Source organism: Microtus ochrogaster, chromosome 8 (genome assembly GCF_000317375.1).
Source record: "Microtus ochrogaster isolate Prairie Vole_2 chromosome 8, MicOch1.0, whole genome shotgun sequence".
NCBI classification, from domain to species: Eukaryota; Metazoa; Chordata; class Mammalia; order Rodentia; family Cricetidae; genus Microtus; species Microtus ochrogaster.
In genome coordinates this window covers 35,584,404-35,591,010 of record NC_022015.1, presented here as the reverse complement: position 1 = coordinate 35,591,010, position 6,607 = coordinate 35,584,404, and the positions used below count along the sequence as shown (strand labels likewise).

General features: G+C 44.9%; 1 long non-coding RNA gene across 2 annotated transcripts in view; it reads left to right on the top strand.

The window, feature by feature from the left end:
- The window catches only part of LOC113456525, a 61,170-nt gene that overhangs the window by 18,149 nt on the left and 36,414 nt on the right, over window positions 1-6,607 (top strand). The window contains exon 7 of one of the 2 annotated variants that reach the window (XR_003377284.1): window positions 2,681-2,981. This is a non-coding gene — a long non-coding RNA (uncharacterized LOC113456525). Of the gene's footprint in view, window positions 1-2,680; window positions 3,931-6,607 lie in introns of those variants that run through there. The other variant, XR_003377283.1, reaches the window with a different exon arrangement.

The window sequence follows — 6,607 nt, the reverse complement described above, 5'->3', positions numbered from 1 at the left end:
CTGTCCATCTATCCATCCATCTACCATCTGTTTCTCCATTCACCCCTTAATCATCCATCCATCCTCCCATCCATCCTCCCATCCATCCTCCCATCTATCCTCCCATCCACCCTCCCATCCATCCATCCATCCTCCCATCCATCCTCCCATCCATCCTCCCATCCATCCATCCTCCCATCCATCCATCCATCCATCCATCCATCCATCCATCCATCCATCCATCCAGGATGTGTAATGTCAGGATCTAGAATCACCTAGGAAACAAGTCCCTGAACACACTAATGAGGGATTATCTAAATTAAGTTAATTGAGATGGGAGGACCCGCCCACTGTGGATGGCACCATTCCCTTGGCTGGCATCTGGGACTGTATGAAAAAGAGAAAGTGAGCTGAGCAAAGATAGTCATTGCTCTGAGACAACATGGCCAGGTCCTTCAGGCTCCTGTTGCCTAGACTTCCCTGCCATTATGTATTGTACTTTCAACTACGAGTCAGAATAAATCTTTTCTTCCTAAAGTTACTTTTGTCAGGGCATTTTATCACAGCAACAGAAAGGTAACTAAAATACCACCTATCATCTTTACTTATCGATCTGTCTGCCTATCTATCTATCTATCTATCTATCTATCTATCTATCTATCTATCTATCTATCTATCTAATCATCTACCTTCCTACCTCCCTGTTTTACTTACCAATCATCTAAAGTGAAAATCTGATTCATATGTCCCACACTTCTTGTCTGCATCTGGAAATGAGGGACCTCAATTGTGTGATTCAGTCCATAGACAGACACCCAGGAATCAGGAGGTCCGGTGGTGTGAATCTTGTCTGAGGGCAGGAGAAGTCCAATGTCTCAGCTCCAGTGATGAGGCAGCAAAAAGGAGGCAAATTAATTTCTCCCCTATTTTCTACTCTGGATCTCAGTGGCCTAGGAAGGTTATCTACCTCACTGTTTTTTGTTTTTTGTTTTTTTTGGAGGGGGGAGCGGGGAGCAAAGAGGTACTTTATTTTTGACATTGCAGGAAGACATCTAAGAGTTTTTAATTTTTAAAAAGGTTTTAAAAATACTTGAATTTATAAGGCTGTGGGACATCTGTGCTTATAAAATGTTTTATATTGTTAATCTTTGAACTTAAAATAAAAAGTTAAAAGTTAGGGTCAGAACCATAAGCACCAAATGTTAACCAGAAACCGGGATGTTCATTTCTTGTAATGCAGCAAGACAATGACCTAAGGAGTCTACCAAAGGGCTTGAAGCAATTTCTCAGCCCATTGAGTCCTGACCCTTTGGTGGTTAAAAAAAAAAAAAACCAAAAAAAAAAAAACCCTTTTACAGGAGTAACCTAGGACCACCTGCATGTCATATGTTTTCATTAAGATTCATAACAATGACAAAACTGCAGTTGTAAAATAACAACTGGAAAATTTTTGTAATAGGAAATTATATATAATTTTTTCGTTTTTTTAAGACAGGGTTTCTCTGAAGCTTTGGAGCCCATCTTGGAACTTGCTCTATAGACCAGGCTGGCCTTGAACTCACAGAAATGTGCCTGTCTCTGCCTCCCAAGTGCTGGAATTAAAGGTGCGCCACCCCTGCTGGGCCACCCTCCTCACTGTTTCCCCTTGCTACTTGCTCCTAGCAGCACCCTCGGGGATGCGCATTCAGAGGCAGTGTTTGATCTGAATACCTCCAGTCAGTCAAGTTGGCATATCAAAGCCACCATCACACTGGGCTAAACCGTGGGTGTCTGTCTTATGTGGTTTAGTGTCTTCCTCCATCACAACCTGCACCAGCAAGTTAGGGACCTCTTAGGTCACAGTGGAGGTGAAAAGCCAGGACCAAAGACATACATGTCAGGCCTGGACATAGTTGTGGGCCACTCACTCCTCTTGCACTAGCCCAGTGTGTGATAGATAATCTTTACTGTCAATTTGACAGGATCCGAATCACCTAGGAGACACACTTGTGTGACATCTGTGAGGAGAAAGTGATCCTCACTTCATAATAGGAGTCCTGGAGACTCAGAGCAGCAGAAACACAGGAGTTCATCTTAACTCTTCAACAGTTGGACACCAGCCTGGCGTGGCAAGCACACTGACTGAATGCAGAGAATGTTTTCTTCTTTTTTCTTTTTTGGTTTTTTCGAGACAGGGTTTCACTATGGCTTTGGAGCCTGTCCTGGAACTAGCTCTGTAGACCAGGCTGGTCTCGAACTCACAGAGATCCACCTGCCTCTGGCTCCCGAGTGCTGGGATTAAAGGCGTGCGCCACCACCGCCCGGCACTAGAGAATGTTTTCTAAACCAATGGTCTATTTTATGGGTATTTTATGAATACCCAGGAAGGTGGGAGCTTACATGTTATCTAGGTCTTATCTTCCTTCTGTGGTTATTCTTGACAAAAACCTTTTGTGGGTTCGCTCTGTGTTTTAGAGCCTGCTTATTTTAACGCTTATCAGACGCACCATCTTGCAGGGAGGCTTGTCTGGTAGAAGTCATAAACTCTAAACTCCGAGATGGTGCGCAGCTTAGGAGAGTTTGGATATATTGGGTTGTGAAGAGAGAATAGCTGGACTAGCAGGCATTAGCAGGGGTCTAGTGTTTTCTTTTCATTGGTAACTGGATTTAAGGTTGCTCAGGGCCCATTTGGAAATGAACTACCAAGTTTTATATCTAACAGGTGGTTCCAGAGCGGTCTAACCCAGCAGGAGTGAGTACCTTCCAGCAGATGACCCAGTGCAAAAAAGTCTAAAGAAAAGCAGTGTTGGTTGCTTGCCTTCCCTTGGTCTGGAGTCCATGTGTCTGTCTCTGCTGCGACTGTCTTCTTCTGACATCAGACTCAAGCGTCTTCAGCCTTCTTCCAACACGAGCTGCATACTAGTGACTCTCCAGGAATCCTCCAGACCTTCAGCACCAGACTGGGACCGCCAAGGTGATCAACTTTGTGGACTAAACAGCATCTCTGACTAAACTCATCTTGTGTGAGTCACTCTAACAAATCCTTCTTTATAACCCATGTTTCTTCTATTAGTTCTGTGTCTAAAGAACTCCATTTAATCCAGTTTGTGGCTCTAGTAGCAGATTCTAGAGAGGCAGAATCCTAAGGATGAATTTCTCTAGTGGACTTGATGGTGTCTGGAGCTGGCTCTCCAGTTCATCTACACCTAAAACTGCTAAGGACTCGACGGTACTCTGGAAGTGGGGAGAGAGCATTGCTATTCCATCTTGTGAATTAAAGAACTGTACAGCGTGCGCACATGCACACACGTAAATAAATAAGTGAACGTAACTTTAAAGTGAAAATAAGAGGAAAGAGAATGGCCCTTCTAGGAGTGGAAGTGGACCGAGAGCTGGGAAAGGCTAGAAGCTCTGATGGCGTTCAGCCAGGGCAGTCATGAGCTGCTGTGGGTCATTTATATCGCGGCTACATGCTCCACATTTGGAACATTTGAGAGCAGGAGCTTTAGTCGGGTGTAATCTGTCCCTTAGATGCAGCCCCTAGTTGGATGTTTCCAGTCTTCCTCTACCATTGGTTTCTTTCATATGCTAATTTTTATCTTCTTTTCCCCCAGCATGTTATGCTAATGGACAGCAGAGACACCAAGCAGTGTCCATTATGGTCCAACTGGGATAGCTTAGTGGTCTGTGTTCCCAAAAGAGCAATAGATGGGGGAGGGGTTACTTAGCGCCCACTCCATCTGTATAAGCAAATTCCAGAGCAAATGAAACATTTACCTTGAGGGATTGGAAGCCAGCTCAGCGTTTTGGAGCACTGACTGCTTTTCTAGAGGGCCTGGGTTCAATTCCTGGCACCCTCATGGCAGTTTACAGTAATCTGTAGTGACTCCAATCCTAGGGGTTCCAGTGTCCGCTATAGTCCTCTGCAGGCACCAGACACACAAGTGGTGTACAGACATGCATGCAGGCAGAACACCCATACATATAAATAAAATAAATGTAAATAGTTTTAAAAGTTTACTTTGAATTGTAGTGACCATAAATCACAGTTTCTCAACAAATGCCCAGACATGGCAGCTTACAGAGCCAGAACCTCTTGAATGAAGGAGAAGCAGGTCCCCTTCAGGAGACTGTGTCACACTTCAGAAAGTTTTACAGTCAACCAATCTTTCTCCAAAGAAACCCATGGGCTTTGATTAGAGTAACTCACATCCAGGAAAAGGAAATAACCAGTCTTTTCAGGGCCTGTTAGAGACTGTCTCTGAACTGACACTGGTTCTGGAGACCGCCTCCAAAGTGTCATGGGTATCCAGTTAAAGTTAGGGCCTGTGGAGGTCAGGTGATGGATGGAGTTTCTGCCAAAGTCTGACTCACAGTGGGTCCAATGGACCCAAAAACTCTGTCCAGTGGGAGAGATATACTTAGAGATTGGCAACACCCCAGCGTTGCTTGTCAGACCTGTGGAATGAGGGCTATTATGGTCCAAAAGGCCGAATGGAAGCCCTTAGTTGCCTCTACCAGGAAAAATCATGAACCAGAAAGAGAAAATACCCTGGCAGGATTACGGAAATTAATGCCACCAATAAGGCTTTGCAAGACACTAGGGGTAGAGTGGGGTGGGGAGATGGCTCGGTGGTTGAGAGCACTTGGCTACTCTGGCATAGGACTTATAGGGTTGGTCACAGCACTCATCTGGTGGTAATTCCAGTTTGTGGAGATCTGATGCCCCCCTCCTCTGGCCTCCTAGGGCACTACACGCATGTGATTCATGGATACCCTTGTAGGCAAAACACCCGTACTAACATTAATTTTCTTTTTTAATGAGAGGGGCTAGAGAGATGTCTTAGAGGTTAAAGGCACTGGCTGATTTACCAGAGGATCCTAGTTCAATTCCTAGCACCCACATGGCAGCTCATAACTGTCGGTATCTTTAGTACCAGGGGATCTAATGCCCTCTTTACATGGGCACCAGGCAGCATGCATGTGGTGCACATACATACAAGCAGGCAAAACACTTGTAAACAAAGTGATACAATGCATAGATAAAGCAGGAACAATTGAACGATGCAGGGGTGGTGGTTCCTACCATATCTCCTTTGAACTCCCCCTGTTAGCCTGTGCTTTAAAAGACAGAAGGATCATGGAGAACAGCAGTTGACTGTGGCAACCTAGGTAGTGACTCCAGTCACAGAAGCAATGCCAGACGCAGCTTCATTACTTGAGTAGATTAACGCATCTCCTGGTACCTGGTATTCAGCCATTGGTCCGGCAAGTTGTTTTTTGTTTTTTGCTTTTTTTTTTTTTTCTGGAAACCTGTCCATAGGGCCATCAGAAGCAGTTTGCTTTCAGCTGTCAAGGCAGTAACCTTTACAATTTTCCCTGAATAGCATATTAACGCCCAGCCCTGTGTCATAGTTTAGTTTGCAGGGAACCTGATATACAAGGTATCACACTGACCCATTACATTAATGACGTTATGCTAATAGGACTAAGGAACTAGAAAGTGACAGGTACTTGGGACTTGTTAGTAAAGCATTTTGTATTTTGGAGGCAGCAAACTCCTTCCTTGGGTGTGTCGCTTTAGTCTCTATACCAAATAAACTCAGAAAGCTGCTAGTTTTGAGTGGGACCCAGCTGCTCTGCTGCTTGGACCATATGATCCAGCAGATTTGATGGTTATTTAAGGTGGTAGTGGCAGGTAGAAATGCTGGTTGGAGTCTTTGGCAGGTCCTTGTAGACGACCACAGGGGAGACTCTTGTTATTCTGGAATGTAGCCCTATCATCATCTATAGACAGCCATGCTCCCTTTGAGACACAACTCTTGGCTTGTTCATGGGCCTTAGTTAAACTTGACATTTAACAATGAGATGTCAAGATCTGCCTCACTCATGACATAGTCTTCAGCCCTGAATGGGATGTCATTAATCCCCTCCACTGAAGACCAGGGATCTATGCAGAAGAGGTGATGGAAAGATTTTAAGATCCAGAGGTGGTGAATGGCTCCAAAGAAGCAGTGTCTTCCAGACACAACAGGATGGATGCACACACAAACTCACAGACACTGTGACAGCACACATAAGATCTGCACAGGTTCAAATTCCAGCACTGAGAAGGGGAAGTGGACACAAAGCTCCGTCCCTAACCAAGACGCCATTAGCTACTGATGTATGCTGAGAAAGGAAATTAATTTTCTCCGATGAAGTGTCACTAGGTCTATCTGGCACACTCCAGGGGAGACCCCATGCTCAGGAAAGGTGGCCCACTCAAATCAGACTCTATGTTTTTGTTTGTTTTGTTCTTTTTGTTCTAACACTGGTGAGCGGGATGTCAATGGCCTGAGAACTGCCCTGAAGACACAGCTGTAGTACTGAAAACCAAGGGTCTGTGCTGAAGGAAGGAAACACAGTTCTGAGCAGAGATTGAATGGGCAGTGGGAGATGTGAGAGAGGCCTGGCCAAGGGCTTCTTGGAGAAGATGGAAAGTCTGGCAAAGCAGATCACAAAAATCAAAAACAATGCTGGCAAAGGACTAGGGGATAAATCGCTACTCGGGGGGAAGGTGGAGTAGTTCCTTAGGGATGAATCTAAATACATAGCTGCCACACAGCCAGCAAGTGCAGTCTCTGCATTGGTCCCAAAGAAATGAAAA